We start from the raw sequence: 21861 nt of genomic DNA on the forward strand, positions 1-21861 counted from the left end.
TAGGAGGCACATAATGTTAGGAAGTCTCTCTAAGCGGTGCTAATTTGATCACATAGTTAAGTGTAACAGCCTGCTTGCTCCATCACAATGGTATGCTTTTCCCTTTCCAATCAGCAAGCACTCTACAGGGTGATATTATGGAACTGTAGGAATATATTGTTTCTTACCACATTTCCTCTAATGCTTTTCAGCATCCTTTGATGATTGTTGTTTGAATCACGTATTTTACTGAAGTTTACAAAATGGTGATTTTTCTAATTTGTTAATTCTTTCTACATTGATTTTTTTCTCTTGTTTTTTTATGCCCATAATGACTACAGAAATGAGTCTATTAAAATATTAACTATAAATATCTTTCAATCCTACGATTTCCCCTAGGGTTGATTTGCTGCACCCTAAACATGAGCTTATGAGATAATCTATCCCCATGAGCATGGCTCTGTTCACAGAGGCTATGCTCCTAAGTCCTTGTTTCAGAGACAACTTCTGAGTCCTCCCCAAACTTTTGTGGTAGAATTGGAGCCAGAATATGATGCATATATACATTTTCTAAATTTTTTTGTTTGATATAATGGTAGATTTACATGCAGGTCTAAGAATTAATTGAGATCCGTTATACCCTTCACCCTATTACCCCCACTGGTAACCGTCTTACTTAACTATATTTACAATATTACAAGCAGGACATTGACATCGAGACCCATCCAAGTTTTTCAGTATAGCAATAGTTTGTTCCTCTTTGTTGCTGAGAGTATTCCCTGGTATAGATATACCATAATTTAACTATTCATCTACTGAGGGATATTTGAGTTGTTTCCAATGATTATTAATAAAGGCACTATGTGACTAGCCCTGGTGGCTTAGTGATTAAGTGTGGCATGCTCCGCTTCAGTGGCCTGGGTTCAGTTCCTGGGTATGGACCTCCACCACTCCTCAGTGGCCATGCTATGGCAGCAGCTCACATACAAAAAAAGGAAGATTGGCAATTGATGTTAGCTCAGGACAAATCTTTATCAGGAAAATAAAAAAATAAAGTTACTATGAACATTCATGTCCAGGTTCTTCTGTGAACATAAGTTTTTACTCTTCTGGGATAAATGCCCAAGAGTGTAATTGCTGGGTTGTATAATAAGTGTATTGTAAGTATTTTGTAAGAAACTTCCATATTCTTTTCCAGAGTGACTGTGCCATTGTACCGTTTTACATTTCCAACAGTGTATCAGTGATCCAGTTACTCTGCATTCCTGCCAGAATTTGATGTCATCGCTGTTTTTTTGTTTGTTAGTTTTTGGTTTTGTTTCACCTATTATGATAGGTGTGTAGTGATATTTCATTGTGATTTTCATTTACTTTTCCCTAATAGTTAATAATGTTAACATTTTTTCAGATGCTTATTTGTCATGTGGATATCTTCTTCAGTGAAATGTCTTTTACCCATTTTCTCATTAGATTGTTTTTTTGCTGTTGAGTTTTGAAGGTTCTTTACACATCTAGATACAGGTCATTTGTTGGACATGTGGTTTGCAAATATTTTCTCCTACATTTTCATCCTCTTCATATGGCTTTCACAGAGCAATAGTGTTGATGAGTTCCAATTAGTCAATTTTTCTTTTTGTAGCATTCTCTCGGTGCCAAATCTAAGAAGACTTTTCCTAGCTATATATCCTGATATTCTCCTATATCTTTTTTTTAAAAGAGTTTTATAACTTTATACTTTGCATTTATGTCCATGATCCACTTTGAGGTAGTTTTTGTATAAGCTGTGAGATTTAAGTCAATGTTCTTTTTTTTTTTTTTTTTTTTGCTTATAGGTGCCCAATTGCTCTATCACTGTTTGTTGAAGAAGACTATCCCTCCTCCATTGAATTGCTTTAGCACCTTTGTCAAAATCAAGTTGGGCTTATTAGTTCAGTTGATTTGGGGACCTCTATTCTGTTCCATTGATCTATGTGTCTAGCCCTCTTCCAATACCATACTATCTTGATTACTGTACCTATAAAATTCTATATAGTATAATGTGGTATAACCAAAAATATATGTAGTTTATATTTGTCCCCAGTTCCTGGCACAGAGCTCCTAAAATTCTTGGAATTTCCTGAATGATAAGAGTGTACTTTGCTATTCATGATGAGCCTCTTCCAACCATCCATGAGACCTGAGTTTACACTAATGAAGTGACTCTTGGTGGGAGTGGGAATGGGGTGTGAGGTAGTGGTAGCTTCAAGATGGAGACTGATTGACAGAGGAACCAACAACTTAATTAGAAGGGTAGAATTATAAGCCCCATCCTTTGACCTACAGGGAGAAGAGAGGGACTGAGATTGAGTTCAATTCCAATGGGCAATTATTTATTCGGCGAAGCTTAAAACAATGAAGCTTCAATAAAAATTCTTGATCAATTAGATTTTGGGAGCTTCTGAGTTGGTGAACGCATTGATGATCTGGGAGATAACATACCCAGAGAGGGCATGGAAGCTCTAGGCCAAATTTGCCCCCATATCTTGCCCTATGCATCTCTTGCATTTGGCTTTTCCTGAGTTGTATCCTTTATGATAACAATAATTATATATGTATTTTCAAATGCAAATAGATTTATAGAAAGTTTGAACAACATGATAATTTCAGGGAATATTGGTGTTTCTGAAGTACTTTTTGAAAAAAATACTATTTCATCAAGAAATGGCAAATCTGTTGTTCCACTTTCTTTAGTTGTTCTTCATTAAAACCACCTGAAAGATTTTGGCATGAGAAATAAAAGGTACACTTGGCAATACTACTCAGCTAAGATACTTGCCTAAGAAGATAATCATTTTGTAAAACAAGCAATAATTACATTGTTTTATACCATCCGTAAACACAGCCAACATCATCTTTTCCCAGGAAACTTCCAACAACAAAGTTTATGGTCAACTCAATTTTACTTACTAAACAGAGTCAAGGAATAAACAGAATTAGAAACCACATAAATTCCCCAAGTCACCTGCCAAGACATCATTTTTTTTCTCCCATAACTTGTTGTTGTGGATTGCAGGTCCAGGTCAGGTGAAAGGATGCTACCAGAGGGAAGCCTGAGTGCTGCCCCCCATGGGTACTCTTTCCAGATTCTCTGAGTTGTGCCACAGCATGTCAGGGACTGCCACCTCCTTTGTCACACCAAAGCTTGATTTTCTCCATGCTCTAACAGAGGCTCAGTCTCATCATTAAAGCGAATCCACAATAACAAACAGACAGTAAACCAACACACAAAGCAAAATAATTATTGATTTTATAATACAAAAAGCAGTAATTATCACAGAACTGCACATTCATATTGACTTAAGGGAATTCAAATGATAATCTGAAAGTTTTATGGTAAATACCAAATCACAGCAAAGAGAACTAGTTAGACATTTAGGTGTATAAGTTCACTAAATCACTGTATACGTCCTTGGTGCACAGTGCTGGAAGGAATCCCATTAATACGTTTCCTTTAATGACTTTCAAATTGTGCCTCTGATTATTATGTTTTCCTATTATGCACATTGGTCTCTTTCCTTCTAAGTGACACATTATTCCTTCAGTTGAATCAATAGTATCAATTGGAATGCAATTGTGTCTTGTTCATGCCAGGAGCCAGCCTCTTCCCCTAGCATAACTTTGTATACTCACTTTATAAACAGGAAATTAATTAGACTTGCAAAACTCTGGGGTGTCTTGCTTTATGCCTACTTATGCTTGCTTCAGGTGTGATGAAAAGTTCACAAAACAGACCTTTTTCCATCTATGTTCTTTACTTCTTTATATTCTGGAAGAAGAAATAATGACAAGAAAATGAAAAGCAGGCAACAGGAAGAGTTGAAGAAGCACTAAGACCTGACCATGCTCAACAAGAGTAATCAGTCCTTCACCAAGAGATAACACAATTTCAAAAAACCCAATCCATTCTCACAATGTTTTCTGTTACTTCTTTATTGGCATGATGAGAAATATATTTAAATTGGATTTCCATAGACAACATTTTGCAATGGGCCTGTAATGCTAACTCTCTGTTGAAAACACTAAAATTTATATTCAATCTTCTTTTTTTCATGCTTTAAAACTTGAGTTTGAATTTGGGCCCCCTGAGACCAGTGGCAGTAATTTATTTGTCATAATGTCTAAATTCTTTGAGGGACGTGGAGGTAAGTTTATTGATTATAGACTTAAATTACCTAAAATAATCAGGATCTACTCATGTCATGGGTATCATATGTTCCAGGCCCTGTCAGGATAACTTTCTGATGAGTTTCTTAAGTTCTCACCTTTTCTCACTTAGATTCATAGCTTGAGATTCGCTCCAGCTCCAGCATGAGTCTTGAAGAACTTCCTGTGGCTTTAAGCCTCTGATTCTTGCCTGTATGTTGGGAGACCTGGTCCTGTCCACTGTCTTTCCCTGTCTTTCAGTTCTACTGGAATGTCCAGAACCTGCCCAAACTTTGCCTTGGTGATCTGGGTAAGTCCCTTGGCCAGTTGGGTTAGAGTTATATTTAAGTTGATTGTCATGGGCTATAATCACAGCTCATCTACCATGCCTGTTTTCTTTGGCTACTGGATAGTCTTTTTAATCCCATCTGGCTTCCTCACCTGTTCTGCTCCCACAGAATATTAGTTTGCTAGGCTATCAAAACAAAGCACCATAGACTGTGTGGCTTAAAGAGCAGAAATTTATCTTCTCAAAGTTCTGGAGGCTAGAAGTCCAAGATCAGGTGTAAGCAGTTTGATTTCTTCTGAAAATTCTCTCCTTGGCTTATAGCTACCCATCTGCTCCCTGTATCTTCACTTCGTCTTCTCTCTATGTGTGTATGTGACTTAATCTCTTCTTCTTATATAGTCATCAGTCATATTGAAGTAGGGTACACCTTAATGACCTAATTTAGCCTCAATTACCTCTTTAAAAACCCTATATCCAAATACAGTGACATTCTGAGGTACTAGGGGTTAGGACTTCAACATGAACTTGGATGGGACATAATTCATCCCATAAGATCCAGCATGGATCTTATGTCCTTCCTCAGTCCTTGGAGGTCCATGTTCCTTGTGTTGTCCATGCAGTGGGCCTAGGGGCAGTGCTCATTGCCAGTCTGGTGCTCCACATCTGACATTTCTGATTGTCCAGCAAGGGTACTCTGTCCAATTTGCACCAATAGCTATACTTTGGCTTCCAGGCCAATGTTGGACTCTTCTCCTGGATCTAGATCCCACTTGGTAGTTTGTCCAAGTTTCTAGGTAAATCTATGTGCCAACACCTGATTCTGCTTGGACCTGTCTTCATGCTTGACTTTTCGGAATATGAACTTTGAGTCTCTTAGGCTTCTTTTTCTGACTTATGACAAATAATAGCAATAAAATTCACAGAATATTAGCTTTATTGGATATAAATAGGTTTTATGTAGGAAACCAAGAACATTTGAGAAATGATGAATTAAACAAAACAAAATTTCTTTTATGCAGAACCTCTTATAGCCTTATGTCTCTAAAGGTGAAGAAAGATTAGAGATTTTTCCAAATGTTTTTGTTTGTAAAACTCTTTGGTGGGGGTGTGAAATGTGAACTCCCACACAGCACAAAGGACTTGCTCCAACACTGTGTTAAGAGATTTGAACAAACCTTAGTCTGGCTTCTATCCACACTGGGCCGTGTCACTAATGGTGACCACAGCCTCCTTGCTGAGCTTTTGTTCAAGAGAACGCAATCCTATCTAACTGCAACATGTATATTTTCCCAATCCACATTACTGAACCATTTTCAGTAATTATCTACTTAATCCTCTTCTGTAATTTCCAGTTTCCCAGAGCCCCCCAGTCCCTTTTTTTGTACCCCCTTTTTGCTTCCTCATAGCTCTTTCTTTATCCCTCTCTGTTCTCTCTTTAAAAACTTCAGTCACCTTTAGGTCTTGATTGGTATCGAGCTCAGTTTATACTGGAGTATCTCGCCCCTACTGCAGTAATCTGAATAAAACCTGTCTTTCTGCCTTTAACAAGGGTCTGATGCTGTTTCTCTTTGACAAGGGGGAGCAAGTATCTTGCCCATCTTGAGATATCTGTTTGGAAATGCTTCTCTTGAGTCATGCTCCAGGTGAACCAATCCAAAAGTTTGTGCAGAAACTGTGATCCCTTCACACCTGGGAGCACAGAATAAAAACTCTTGTGCACTCTACACAAGCTTTCCACTTCGCATTTTAATTGAAATGAAAATTTTACATAATCGTAAAAGTACAGTGGATTGTGTGCCACATTATATCTATATATGTAAAGTGAGGGCCACATGTCATCACAGTGTATCACATGAATCAGAGTGTTATGGTAACACGAATGGTGGGAGAACTAAGCCTTTCAGGGAACATTTCCATCCTAAGTTCCCTAGCCTACAGCCTTGATGCCATATCCATTCAGCAGGCAACTCTCAGATGGCTGTTGTACTTAGCACGTACTGACACTGGCAGTCAGTATAATTGTCACTGAGTAGACTGCAGCGGGGAATGTTAGGGCTCCATGTGTGGCTGTGACTCTTACAAATAAAGCCAACCTCATGTTTGCAGTGGACTTGTGTCTATCATCCAGGTGTGGAGGAATAAACCTATGGGTAAAGGGAATAGACACTATGTTAAATAAACCTAACTACCTATAAGAGAAGGGCCACAATAAATCATAGAAAAGCTGATCAGGAGGAAGACGTTAAAAATTTATGAAATATACTTAAAAAAATCCAAAACTGCGTCCTCAGAGAGAATGAGGACAATATTGCACCCATAAAATAAAGGTGTATGGCAATGAAAAGGAGAAATCAGACAAGAAAGTGTTCTTAGGTATTAGAAATATAATTGTTAGAATAAAAAAGTTATTATGTCCAAAAAACAATTAAGGAAAACACTCAGCATTGTAGATCAAAAAGAAAAAGTGAAGAGACATATGAGAAAAAAAGCTTAATAACAGAATTTGAGTCCAGGAAGTCCAAGGATTTCCAGAAAGAGAAAACAAAATAAAAGGTGAAAAGGAAGGTGTCAAAGAATATCTTATTAGGAGAACCTTTCCCAGAGCGTGGGTGAGGTAGATGAGTGCTTCTAGACTTAAGAAGACACGGGCAGTTCCACAGCGGACATAAAGAAGCATCCATCCCTAGATGTTTTAGAAAAGAGAGGAAAGGAAGCAGAGCTTCTGTAAATAAATAATCAAACTGGAATCGGGTTTAGTAGCATCAGATGCTAGAATACAATAAAACAGCAACTTCAAAATCCAGGGGGAAAATTATTTTCATCTTTAATGGTATAACTGGTCAAAAATTCCTATTGAGTATGATACCAAAGTAAACACACTTTTAGGCATCCTAGATCTCAGAATGTTTACCTATCATGTATCTTCTGTGAAAAAATTAATCTTTGATGGTATACTGCAGTAAAACCAACATAAATTGAGGATAAAAGAAAGCACAGAACTTGAGGGAGAGTAGCCTTATCCTGGAGGCAATAAAGGACAGACTCAGATGACTGCTGGGCAGCAGGCTTAGAAAGCAACCAGTCTACCAAGTGCAAGGTTGGGAGTGCTGGGGAGAAACATTTTAAGAAGAAAGCAGATCCATGAAATAAAAAGCATGATGATAACGGAAAATTTTGGATGGATAAGTTGCAGTCAACTGCCAAATGTCAAAAAAAAAAAAAAAGATCATTAGGAACTCCAGGAAAATCATGAATATGTACAAGAGGGTTATTCTCTAATGCAAAGCTACAAGCATGTGGCATCGGTCAGTGTCATCAATCATTACCGCTTGGGACCTTGTTAGAAATCCATATCCTCAGATATACCCTAGACCTGCTGAATCAGAAAATCTGCGGGTGATGCTCAGCTGTCTGGCTTTAGCAAACCCTCCAGGAGATTCTGGTACTCATTAAAGTTTGAGTACCACTCCTTTAGACCACGGGAAGGCTGTGACCTGTTTTTCTTTACAGTTTTGTTGGATGCAGCCATGCCCATTTTATTCTGTAGTTTTTATGGTTCCTTCCACACTTTGCAACGGCAGAGGGTAGTTGCTCTGACAGAGACCTATGGGCTCATCAGCCCAAATGTTTATTATTTGGTCCTTTACAGAAAATCTTTGCTAATCTCTGATTTAGAGCAGTGGATAGGTTACAAAATCTTTTGACTTCACTTGACCCTGAATTTTGGAATATACTTCCCAGATTTATCAATTCAGGAACCTAGTTCCTTCTCTCTCCCTCCAACTGCACTACTCATGTTTGCAATGACAGTCATTAAGATCATCCTATTATTGTGAAAACTGCTACTTAATTTTCATTCAACACTAGAGCAAATACAGACTCAGGATTAATGAACAGGAGTGTAAGTGGTAAAGAGTCATAAACGTGAAAGTCACATACAGCAGCAGAAGCTAGAGGTGGGAGGGAAGTGCAAGGATGACTATTTCCTCCTCTTGGGTAAAAGGGAGGCAAGAGACAGCATCAGATCGGTGCAACAGGAAAAATAGTCTCATATAACTTATAAAAATTTATAAAGATAATGGACAGGAGAAACAAAACCATAATGTAACTATGAAAAATTGAGAGTAAATGAGGGAGAGAATAGGTGAGGACTAATAGAAAGTGTCTAAATCAGAAGCAGGAAATAGTAGCTGTCTGAGCAGGTGTCCCAGAAGTTGGGTATAAGTGGGGCAGACTTTTGTTTTCACTACATTCCTTTATGTTGTATTTGAGTTTTGTGTGTAAATGTACATTTTACTTCAGTTATATATATATATATATGTATATACATATATATATATGTGTGTGTGTATATATATATGTATATATATATATATATATATATATATATATATATATTTCAAAAAGTTGAGGATAAGACACGGGGAGACCCTGGCCTGTAGAATTTGGGAAACCTCAATCCTCACTCTTCAGCCTACCTTCCAACCTACCTCACTGGCCTCTTTGGGAAACCTTTTTCCTGTGGACCTTTCCCCTTCTTATCTGCCCAGTGCTGTGTACTCCTGACCCCAGGGCTCAGCTACACCACGCTTCCCTCCTCTCACCCACCGCAGGCCCAGGCAATCTGCACCCGGTCTTTGCAGCTGTGCTTCTCACTCAGCCCATATGTACACCCTCTTCCCTTTCCCCAAAGCTTCCCTCTTACCTTTCCAATCATCTGCTGTTCTCAACGTCACCAGGACTGGAAAAAAACAAAACCATTAGTGCCTACACCAAAGCCTCACCTGTGGCCTGCATAGCTACCCGCCCACTCCTCCTGGCCTCTGTTCCTGCCAATTCAGTCTCCATTTCCCAGCACATTACAGGTTGCCCCACTCCAGGGCCAAGTGGGAAGGGCCTATGATCTCTAGCTGGCTCAGGTCTACTATCTCTCGGTGTCATCTAAAATGTCATTTCCTTGAGACAGCCTTTCTGGACATCCTCCTCCAGCTCAGTCCAGGAAAGGACCTGGTTGCATATTTTATGACAACACATACTTCTCTTTTCTGGTGCTTATCACAAGTGTAATTATTAACGATTTATGGAATTTTTTGTTGAATGTTCTGTTCATGCAGGTAGACTGAAGACAGAGAGAATGAGCCTGGCTGTAGGCCCCTGTACCTGCAATGCCTCTTCCAATGCCTGCCATCAAGTAAGTGCTCAATCAACACTTGGTACAAGAAGGAATGAAACTTGATGGCAGGCATTCGCAAAAGGCCTGCTCTTCTCCTCAGCTGCAGGCTCAGCACCTGCACAGATGCAGAAAGACAGGTCATCAGAATGTCCTTCATATGAGCAGCAGAAACTGCAGTTTACAGGGACATGTCAGAGAAGCTGTTTTATAATTTAGTGAAAATTACCTTTGAGATCCAACTCTGAGCTGGGAAATAATTTGAAAATTATCAACAGGGACCCAATGTGCCAGCACTTCCATGACAAGTCAGGTGGATCCCTGGGGCCTAAACAGAAGAAGCAGCTGGGATGAGTCACTGGCCCTCTGCTGAGCTTGGTAGATGCTGGGTTGTCATAGTAAACACCACCATAGCCTCATTTTCGTTATCTACCGGAGTAAAATTATGAAGCGGTTGTCCTGGGAGGCTGCATAGACTTTCACTATGGAAATATAAGCAGACTTCCCATTTGTATGCAGAACTGAATATTGTTCTCATGCAGAACCTTCTGCAAGCAGAAAGTTCAAATAAGGTCACTGAATTGGCTTAGGAGATACCAGTATGAAGCATAAAAATTGATTTGAGGGTCATCTGCAGAGAGAGGTGAGGTTTATGTCACGAGAGAGGAAAAGCTCTCAGAGAGAAAGGAGAGAGAAAACCTTGAAAGTTCTACGTGTGACCTTAGAGAATAGCATCGCAGCACACTTTCCAGACTGCTGAACACCAGATGGAACTTGAGCAAGGAAATAACTATTTTTCAAGAATTGCAGTAAATGTGAGGCTGAGTGTCCACATTTTCTTAGATGAGCGTGCTCCACCCTTCCCTTTCTAAAATGCAATGATTGATGATCCCAGGTAGGAACTTGGCTCACCCTTCGGGCCTCGCAATTTGGCTGAAATGGGTTGTAGAGTCAGCAGCAATTTTCTTCATCCTTTACAAACCTCTGGACTCTTTCACTCAATCCAGAAAAGATAGGAAGGGAAGAGCAAGACTTTGTGAGCTTCTAAATCTGCTCAATCAACTCTTAGTAAATTAACCAAATTCAAAAGGGAAAAAAAAGAAAGAGCTCTCACACTAGTCATAGACACAGACTTTAAATTTGACTTAAAAAAATCCGTTTAGAATGTCAGAAGCTCTTTCTCATTTTTCTCTCAGTCACAGGCCTTTTAACACCAACTAACCAAACACCACTTGATTTTTATGATTCTGTTCTCACATTTTTGGCAAATCTTGTGCCTTTGATGGATTGTTGACTGTCACTATAGAGACAAGAAAACTAAGACTATTATAGGATTTTAAAGGAATGCCACTTGGAGGATTTTCTAAGTACCAAATACACTGTAATAGGAGAATGTACTGACTGAAAAAAAGCAAGCAAGATCCCATGGTGACTAGAGTTAAGCTCCTTATTGACCGAAGGAAAGAGGTTGGAGGTGGAGGCGCCTCTGTCCAAGTTAACCCTTAAGCTAAAAATCCTTTTAGGGGCCAGCTGGTGGTGTAGCAGTTAAGTTCATGCGCTCTGCTTCTGTGGCCTGGGTTCACCAGTTGGGATCCCAGGCATGGACCTACGCACCGCTTATTAAGCCATGCTGTGGCAGGTGTCCCACAGATAAAGTAGAGAAAGATGGACATGGATGTTATCTCAGGGCCAATCTTCCTCAGCAAAAATAGGAGGATTGGTGGCGAATGTTAGCTCATGGCCAAACTTCCTCAAAAAAAAAATCCTCTTAAAAAAATTAAAGTAAATGTAATTAAATATTTGAGGTTATTTTCTTCAACAGATGCTATTGTTTAGTTAAAATAAACTGACAAACCAACAGGGTGAAACCACAGTAACCTCACCCTCATGGTGAAATTCGTTCCCTTTTTGACATTTTGTCGCTTTAGCAGTTCTGAGGACCTCCTCCAGCTAGAGGGAAGACAGCTGCCCTCTTAGGTTAGAGAGAGTAGACAGAGGTTTTAGGAACAAAGAGCTTGGTTGGGTGAAGCTTTGCCTATTGTTCACCCCAACTGTTATCCTCTGCCTCAGATTTCAGAAAGTTAAACTATGACCTCTATTGTTTTTGACAAACTCCCCTGATGAAAATGCTTTTCACACTTGGTGAGCTCCAGGTCAAGTCAAAAAAAAAACCAAAACACAACAGTCTCCTTGTGGTTGTGATCTTGCAGGGAATCACCAGACAAGTCACATAATGACACATTCTCTGGGTATGGGGATTTGAATGAGCTCCAATTACTTTTGATCCCCTCTGGTGCGGCCATGCTGTCATTTGTCATTGTGATTGGGGGTGATTCATTTTCAAGGCTATCACAAAGCTAGATGCGGGCAGAATGGAAATAGTATAAGTTAAAACATTGCAGAGCTCACTCTTCTTACTGATATTCATATGTTTTTCTTGAATAAACACTCCTTAGATTGGTGTCAGCCTTCGGTAAACTTCAAGAGTTGTGAAAAAGTTGTCTCTGACAGGTTTCACCAGTTTTCTCTTTGTTTTCATGGAGGAGAGAGTTTTCAGTAGTCCTTATTCCACCATTTTTGTTGATGTCACTCCAATTTCTGTCATTTGGTTGGCTAATTAGAAAATTTACATTTAAGGTAATTATTGATATGTTAGTTCTTAAGTTTTCCATTTTATTCTTTGTTTCTCTTTTTTTTTTCTCTGTTTCCTATTCCTCTGTTTCTCTCTTCTTGCCTCCCTTGAGTTATTTCAGCTCTTGTCAGTATTTCATCATGATTTATTTATAGTGTGCTTGAATGTATCTCTTTGTATACACTTGATAAATTCCTTAATGTTTACTCTGAGTATTACGATGTGGGTATGAGACTTATTACAGCCTATGGTATCAACATTTTACCATGGAAGTCTTCCTGGGGAGATTAGAAACTTCTCTTCCATTTAAGTCCTTTTGCATTCCCACTTTTAAATATCATTTCTTGAGTATCAGATGATATTATAGTTTATTTTTCAGTCATCAAATACAATTTATAAAACTCATGAGGAAATGCATAGTCGCTTGTATATACCCATATTTCTGTCCTTTTTGTTGTTTTTTTCTCCCTTTGCGATATTCTTAAAATTTCTTCTTTTATCATTTCCTTTCTATTTGAAGAAGATTCTGAGGCAAGCTTTAAGGGGGTTTCTGTTAGTAACAAACTCTTTCCTTTTCCTTTACTGAGGATGCATTTACTTCTCCTTTAATTCAGAACAATAGTTTTGCCAAATATGGACAACAGGGTTGATAGTACTTTTTTATCATGGCTTGAAAACTATTGTGCTACTTCCTTCATTTCATACAAGAAATCTGCTGCTATTTAAATTTGGGGCTTGCTCAGTGGTGCAGTGGTTAAGTTTGCACACTTAGCTTTGGCATCTCAGGGCGTGGACACATGCACTGCTTATCAAGCCATGTTGTAGCAAGTGTCCCACATATAAAGTAGAGGAAGATGGATGTAGACGCTAGCTCAGGGCCAGTCTTCCTCATCAAAAATCAGGAAGATCTGTGGTGGATGTTAGCTTAGGGCTAATCTTCCTCAATCAATCAATCAATCAATCAATCAATAAAATTTGTGTTTTACCAAAGATAATGCATCATTTCTCTCTGACTGCTTTCAAAATTTTTTATTTTTTCTTATTTTTCAAAATTTTAATTATGATATGTCATCATGTGGATTTCTTTGAATTTATCTTATTTGGATTTCATTAAGCTTCTTGGATTTATAGGCTTGTGCCTTTTGCAAAATTTGGGAATTTTTCAGCCATTATTTTCTCTCTTTTTTTTTTTTTTTTTGCCCCACTTTATCTCTCTCCTCTCCCTTTGGGAATCTGATTACATAGATATTGGATCTTTTGTATTTACCATGAGTTCATGAGGCTCTGTTAAACATTTTTCAGTCTTTTCAGAGAGAATTTTACTCTCTGTTGTTCATATTGAGTGAATTTTATTGCTCCATCACCGATTCTATTCTCTGTCATCTCCATTCTACTATTTAGCCCATCCAGCAAGTTTTCTGTTTCTTTTTGTTTTTCAGTTTTATAATTTCCACTTTTTCTAACTTCTATTTCTCTGCTAAGATTTTGTAATTTTAATTTGTTACAAGGGAATCTGTAATTTATTTTTAAAGCATACTTATGAGATGCATTTAAAATCCTTACTGGTGTCAGTTAGCATATTTTCTTTTCTCATTCAACTTGTGTATTTCTTGGTTTTGGTTGGTGAGTGATGTTTTATCATGTTCTTTACATTTTGTCTGTTACATTAGGGGCTTCTAGGTCCTACTTATATTTTTTATTTTAGCGGGCAGTCACCGTATTTAGGTTCAGAATTCAAGTCTTAGTCTATTTATGTGTGATGTGGTTCCAGCGGAAGTTTAACTTTTTTAAAAAAAGATGTATACATCAAATATTTATTGAACACTTATATCATGAGAGATAATAAACTTCCTGTCACAAAAGGATTTGACTGAAACTAAAGAAGCTCTTGTGAGGGATAGTATTAAAAGTCTTCATAGAACAGCTATGTGTTAGCTCTGGAAGAATTTTAAGATCCTTAGCCATCCTGAGATTCTACTTTGAAACATATTTTTCTCATATAAACAATACTACCAAAGGTTGGAACAATGAGATAGCTATCAGCTTTTGAAGAATCTCAGAATACTCCACCAGTTGTCTTATAGCAAAGCCCTAAAACGTAGTGAGAATCTACCTGTCTGGACTGAGAGCTCTTTGTTTCTTGTACTGGCTGCCTTGTGCAGGAAGAAAAAGTGGGGATTAGCCAGTGTAAAGGACATCATCTCTAAGACAAAAGCACAACAATAACTGGGATGCAAGGATGATCCCTAACAGACTATTTAACCTGTACCTTTTCTAATGGCCATATCTTCAAAAGAACCTTATGGAAAGGGCAGGCAAGGAGTTGAAGTGCATTTCCTGTTCATTACCATCCAGTGGGATCCAACCAGAAACCCAGCTTGTTTTTGATTGAAGGTCAGAGGTAAACAGGAAGGCATGGAGCAGGGAGAAGGAGGAAGATTGTTTTTTTCACATATAAAGATTTTATTTATAACATATCTATGTTTCTGGGAGTCCCTATGCTGTTCTGATAAAATATAATTTACAGAAATACAAAAATTAAATTTCTGGCTATTTGGAATGACTTGTAATACAAAATTAATTGGATATAATTATGCTGTCTTCACAGCATCAATTACCTGCATAGGATCTGGCAATGTATAAAGCACTTCCATGCATATTATGTGTCTTCCATGCATATTCATTGTGTCTTCACCACAACCCTGTGGAGTAAGCAGATTAGATATTATTACCCCCATTTTACTGTTCAGGAAAGTGAAACATCAAGCTGTTAGCTGACTTCATCATCTAGAATGTGGAGAAACACTGAGTACAGTTTCAAAAAAAAATGTATGTATATTTTGCATACTATTCCAGAATTAGCCATATGTGTTTTAACATAAAAACATCTTAAATTAATTACTATAAAGTAAGATGAACACTACTCATATGTGATCCTTGCTTCTCCATTTTCTCCATATAACTCCCAGGACAGATTGTACCAGAGGAGGTACCCTGACCTCAATATCCTCAATATAAATTTTGGCAGAATATCCATCTGTTTTTCTTGGGACTCCTTTGTACTAAACCCACTTCTTTTTGACTTGCCTTTTCTCTCATTTTGGACTTTTTTCTCTAGTACAAATTTAATCCTTTCATACAGCCTTTGGAGAATAACCTAATCTCTTCTCTCCCTATATTCTCAAAGATTGCCTTTTAAATTATAGTGATTTGGTTTTAATGCTGATTTTTCAGAGGTCCTTAGAAATAGAAATTGAATTTTATTCATTGTTGCAACCTCCATGGCCTGGTACATGTGGCACTGTTTGCACCCTACTGTTCCATGTAGTGGCACTCAAATTAGGTCAAGGAGTTTTGATAAGATTTGTTTGAACTGTTTTGTCATACCCAAAAATTCTACTTACTGGAAAATTGTTATTCTAAGCATCATCAATGCAAAAATGGCTCACTTCTCACAATATGAAAAACCACACCCCATGCAGCAAACTAAATTGATGACAATGATGCTAAGCTAACAGAATAGCAGAAATTAACATTAGAAGATACAGCATGTGAACACTGTGATCAGATCAAGATAGCCTTGACTTTCCGAGAACAAAGTGCCTTTTCCCTCATTGTAGGAGTTATCATGTGCACAGACCATGCACAGTATAAGATCTTGTTCCCAAACATTGCAAGACAACCAAAAAGCTGCACAGACTCCTGAAACAGAGTTCTCTGTTCATTCTGCTCATGCACAGGGTTAGTTTGTAGGTCTATAATGTTAGAAACCCTGAGTTTCACACTTAGAGGGTTAGCTGAAAGGAACCCCAAATCAGCCATAATAATGCAAATCTAAGACATAACAATCATTCACTCTTAGAACTCAAAGAAATTTCATTTAAATGTGGGCAGGCAGGCCATCAGAGGCTGTCTCTGCCACCAGCATGAGAAGACTGTCCTCTGGGAAGTTGCTGAGGTGGGCACACTCGGTCTGAGAGCAATGTCCATACCTATATCCCTGGTGCCCCGAGGCTGCAGTTTCGCCTGGTGGAAGTGTCTTTCTTACATAGTTTCCTCTCCCAGCACAGCTCTTTCTGCTGAGCAGGCTCAGCTCATTGTCCACAGAACTCTGTTAACTAGTCATTAATGTGACCACAATTGGCAGTACTCTGAACTGTGACACTTTTTGCATTATTGACTTGAATTGCTGTTTACCTCCTTTATTGTAGTATGATTTTTTATATACTTGCATCTTATTTCAGCAAGTAGACCGGGAGATTTTTGAGGAAAATGTAGGCCTCCTTGTAAAAGTCTCTACTGAAAGGTCTCAGCAGAGTCATTTTCCAGGTATCTCAATAAATGAGTATGATGAGTCCAGAGGGCCCCAGAAACGCAAATTACCAGTGGAAATTAGAGGATGCCTATTGCTCTGCCCTGATTGATGATAAAGGGGGTTTTATAGAAACAGAAGTAAGCCAAACTCCAGAAGGGCTGATGTCTTAAGGAAGACCAAGTTTCAATCATAGCCTCCCTCATAAATTAAGAGAAAATGCAGCAGGAGCTCTAGTCAGACCAGGGCCTATGTGCCCATCACGCATTACTGTTCCTCTACTCCGCAGTGGAAGGCCCTTGGTAGGGAGAGCAGCAGAGCTGGGGTCCTTGGGCTCAGAAGGGCTGCATGACACACATCCTGTCTGGAGCCCTTGGGTGTTAATCACCGAATCCTCCAAGATGGTGTCAGGGCCTCCTCAGTCCTCTTTGGCATCTCACTGACCTCGTGCACAGGTGCTGCTCATGATGTTGGATGATCATGACAGTGAACACAGTGGTCTTCAAGTATTTATTTACAATAATTTGAGCACTTGTAATTATCAGGTCACATTTCCGGGAATAATGACTAAATCAGGGTTACATATTTTTGTATCCTTGTCTCCTACCTCTTGCACCATTTTTTGTTGTTTTTGTTGTTCTGTTAAGTGGCTTTTAGAAGCATGCAAAATGATCACTATTCAAGTTATTTTTGACTAATATACCTTCCCCAGACAGCACTCTGTTGTTCAAAATATATGAGAGTGCTTCCCAAGTGAGAAGGCTTTGGAATGACCTGAATATAAGGTGATGGGATAATTTTGTAAAAAATACCCTTGACTTATGTCTGGGAGCATATACATTTTATCTGCCTTATCAACATTGTGCAGCAGTTATGTGCAAGGCACTATGCTGATGCTGTGGCCTGAGGCCAGAGCCCCCTAAGAAGGTGTTGTAGGCCATGCACCAATGTCAAATCTCCTTCAAAATGTTTCTATGTGCCCACATACTTTGGAATGACATTCTCTTGCTTTTTGTGCCTTTGTAAATCTTGTTATTTCTCCCTGAAATGTCTTCCTCCTCTGTTTAAAAAGCAGTATCTTTTGAGGCCCAGCTCACAGACCACATCAGCTATGCAGCTGCATGGAATCTTTGATTTGATCACCAACATGGAACTAAGCTTCATGTATCTCCTCTTGCAGATTCCTAGATCCTTGAATGCTCTCCTCATCCTGACCTCTCTAGTCGCTGCTATCTGTAATCGATGGCCCAATTCTGGAGCCTGTGTAAGTGCACAGGACAGGACTTGAATTCTGGCCTCTGAAGGTTACTGTTACAGTAGTTACTTACCAATATTCTATGACTCAACCTTCTTCGTCTCAAAGACAGTCTACTGGGAGAGAACACAAGGATCCATTTTTATCTTTCTCTTAGGGACAGGTGACTGACTGGCAGAGCATCTCCAAAGATGAGGAGTACAAAATGAGATTTGTGTCTCAGCCACTGACAAACACAAAGCCACATTTATGTCAACAGGGAGAAAAAGCTGAAAAGGATCAAGTTTTAAAGATTTTCAGACCTGAACAAGTTATATTCTTGGGAAGAAACATGTAAAAAAGCATGGAGAAAATGGAAGAACTCTCTAGTAATTGGAAAGAAGAAGATAATGTGAACTTGGACACAATCTCCCATGAGAATCAAGACAGGGCCAGTCTCTGGTTGGCTCGAATCCTTACACTCCCATGGAAGAAATGCCCATGAAAGTGACATTAAAGCTCACATCCTAGCCCTGTGGCACACTATCTGTGTGTCTCCAACTCTAGAGTAAGATACCTGATCAGCGTCCAGGGCATCAACCACAAAGTTCTTGGCTCACGTTAAACAGACAGTCCACAGAGCTGTTCCTCTATGCAAGCTACTGGAGAACAGTCTGGCGTTCGCTCTCTGTGAAACAATAAAGGCCATCTTAGAGTCTCCTGGTTCCGTTGAGTCTTCTTTGTCCTTTCTGCTGGGAGAGTTGCATCTTCCTGAGTCCCAAAGAAAAACTACAATCATTTGTTCTTGTTGTTCATATGTGTGTGTGATGAAAGGAAAGATTCTCTTCAGAAAGGTGTGCAGAGTCGCCTTCTTCTCCAGCAGGCTCCTCTGGCAGCCCAGGACACCCACTATGTTTGAGTGGAGCAGGGGGCAGCTGCTATGTGATCATGAGCAAGCCACATAGTCTTTATGGTCCTGTGTCCTCACCTGTAAGGGGATTTGGATCAGCTGAACAGTTTTGTGTTGAGTGAATGCTATGAGGGAGCCACTGGCTTATGTGCAGGTGGGAAGGAGGATAGGAGCCCAGTGATGAAGAAAGATGTGCCCCATTCTTAGGGAGTGCAAAGTTAGAAAAGGGGATGACTTTTCTTTACTTCTGAATCAAAGTACCCATTTCAGGCCAGTAAACAGTCCACTTGTAGGGTTAATGCTACAGTGAGATGTGCACTCCACCCTCTTGCAACTCACTGGTCCTAAACTACCACAGAGTGAGCCAAGTGCAAAATAAGACTAAACGGTTTTATCTTAATCCTTACAATAAAGTTGTAAGCAAAGTTAATCCAAGAAAGGAAGGCAATCAATACTGGTTTTGCACATTACACTTAAAAAAGACATTTTGATTATACAACTCATGTCAAGTGCAGAATAATTTTGAGATACAGGTAAACAGTAAGAAGAAAATAAAAATCATCAAATTATAGGGCTGGCCCAGTGGCAAGGTGTTTGATTTTGCGCACTCACTTTGACATCCTGAAATTTGCAGGTTCAGATCCTGGGCGCTGGCTTAGCACCACTCGTGAAGCCATGCTGTAGCGGCATCCCATATAAAGCAGAGGAAGATTGGCACAGATGTTAGCTCAGCAACAGTCTTCCTCAAGCAAAAAAGAGGAAAATTGGCAACAGATGTTAGCTCAGAGCCAATCTTCCTCACACACACACACACACACACTCACAAAATCATCAAATTACGCATATCCAGGAATATGTACTTTGGAATATGGCTCTCTCTCTCCACCTGCATTGTCTCAAAAGTGGAATACTGACACCCATGCTACTCTACAACCTGCTTGAGACTTAAATGGATTTTCCACATTAATAAGAATGAATAAATCCCTCCAGTGTCATTTTAATAAATGCAGTGATTCAGTTTGGGGACACCATGATTTGATTTTCCTAAAGAAACTATAAAAATCATATTTATATCTAACTATCTGTATACATTCTTATTTATTTAGAAGAGATTCTTACAAATTGATTTGCTGAATCAAGGCACATTTTACACATATTGCCAAATTGATTAGTTTTCTGGGCAATCTACTTGGTTGATTATAAATACCAGTGTAGCTTCCTGAACTTTATTTTTTCACACCATGTCACTGATCGGCTCTGCAAGTTATCATTCCCAGTTCAAATGACCAGCTCACACAAACATGCCTGACATTGACCCACATATATAATCACACAACAAAAGCTGCAAAGTATATCGTGTTTTCACACTAATTAGCATGGAAAGGTGGTGATGTCTTTTTCTCATTTTTACCACATCAAGTTTTCAACACCTTTCTTGCAATGTAACATGTATATGCCAACCTATGTGAACCATGGCAACTAGAGAGAGGAAACTAAATGGAGGAGAGAGGGGAAGAAGGAAAAGAAGAATATTCATTAAGATGTCTACCACCACATCCTCTACATTCCTAAAATCTTTAACGAAAAGCATTAACGGTTTTTTTTAAACCTTGAACGTGAATTACGATCTATTTCCTCCAGGTTGGTCCTCTGAAAGGGCAAGTTGCCCTTTGGTGGTGAGGACTCAGAGCCCAGGAGGAAAGGAAGGCCCCGTGTCTTGTTCCACACCTTAAAGCTTTGTGAACAAATTTGATCAGATCAATTAAGTTTCCCATATGGAACCTGATGAAAAAGCTTGTGAGGCCCACCTCACATTATATTATAGTTCACTATGAAGATTACTATTAAATTGAGGAGTTATGGTCAAGATCAACTGGTATATCTGCTTGGGTTTGGTATTCTCCAGAAATGATTAAAATTTTACATTTTTAAGTAGTTTTTCTTTCAGTTATTTCAAAAGCTACTTTCACTAGAATGTTGGAACACAGTTACACTTAATGTTCGGCTATGAGCAGAGAAGTCTAAGTCATGACCTGTCCACGTTCCTATGACCAGAGCATCATCGATCAGATCTACCCAGAACAAAGCCAAGACGGTGGAAAAATGACCATTAGCATAGCTACGTCTGAAAATACAGGCTAAAATGCAGTTTCACTACATACAGACAAACACACTGAATGCATTTGGTTATTTTAAAATCACAAATGTTCTAATTTTCCATTTGTTTCATAGCTACCTCTGTGGACTAGGGCCAATGGCGCTAACTAGATCCACGGAATAATTTGGCAACAGTTTCCCACTGGGCACAATTGTTCTTCAAGTTGCCAATAGCAAAATCGACAATTTAGTAATCTCTCCTCTGTCTCCTCATGCAGCAGCCAATGACTAGGAGAAAGAGATATCTGCATAACTGGTGAGGGGCATAAGATGTGAAGGCAGGAGGAGCTGGGGTTGGTGCTGCAAAAGTAGAAATCACAGGCTGGAGGAAAGAAAGGGCAGCGGGAGTTGTTAGGTGCTGACCCCCTCCAGGCACTGCACTCAATGCTTTAGACCCAACCTTGTCAGTCTTCATCCTCCCCCATTTTACAGATTATAAAATAAATGCTCAGAGATGAGTCACTTCTAGATGTTTACACAGTCAGTCAATAGGTGTTTGAAGGAGAGTCTTTGTGTTTTTCTTATGCCAAATATTAAACCCTTTCTTCCACCACAATCTTGAGATCTTAAAACAGTAAAGTTCAATACCAGCCTAGATATAGCTAGGCCGAGCTGGAGCTGTTTTAAATACAAATATCAATATCAATGATGACAGCAATAGTAATAATAATAATAATAATAGACATACACGGAGCACTGATTATATCCCAGGCACTGGGGCAGACACTGAATATGCTGCTTCAGTTAAGACAGAGTAGGCTATGCTGCAATAAGAAGATGTCATCACAATTTTCAGTGGCTTAAAATGACAAAGGCTTATTTTTCACTCACACTGTGCGTCCATTTTGGGTTGGCCAGGGACTGGGCCCCACATCATTTTTTCTGCCTGGCAGAGGGAGCAGAAGAACTTGTCAAACTACATACTATTTCTTAAAGCGTTCACTTGTAAGTGACACAAGACCAGGTGTCATGGGCCAAAGCACAATCAAAAGGCCA

The 21861-nt window shown here is 39.1% G+C and overlaps 1 long non-coding RNA gene across 2 annotated transcripts in view; it reads right to left on the reverse strand.

Moving 5' to 3' along the window:
• Positions 1 to 2899: 2899 nt before the first annotated feature.
• The window catches only part of LOC138924304 (uncharacterized), a 75317-nt gene continuing 56355 nt past the window's right edge, over positions 2900 to 21861 (reverse strand). The window contains exons 4-10 of one of the 2 annotated variants that reach the window (XR_011439266.1): positions 19321 to 19447; positions 18376 to 18569; positions 14871 to 14954; positions 10533 to 10617; positions 9156 to 9191; positions 3649 to 3784; positions 2900 to 3193 (exon numbers count right to left, since the gene is read on the reverse strand). This is a non-coding gene — a long non-coding RNA (uncharacterized lncRNA). Of the gene's footprint in view, positions 3194 to 3648; positions 3785 to 9155; positions 9192 to 10532; positions 10618 to 14870; positions 14955 to 18375; positions 18570 to 19320; positions 19448 to 21861 lie in introns of those variants that run through there. The other variant, XR_011439265.1, reaches the window with a different exon arrangement.

The sequence above is a fragment of the Equus caballus genome, chromosome 1 (genome assembly GCF_041296265.1).
Source record: "Equus caballus isolate H_3958 breed thoroughbred chromosome 1, TB-T2T, whole genome shotgun sequence".
NCBI lineage: Eukaryota > Metazoa > Chordata > Mammalia > Perissodactyla > Equidae > Equus > Equus caballus.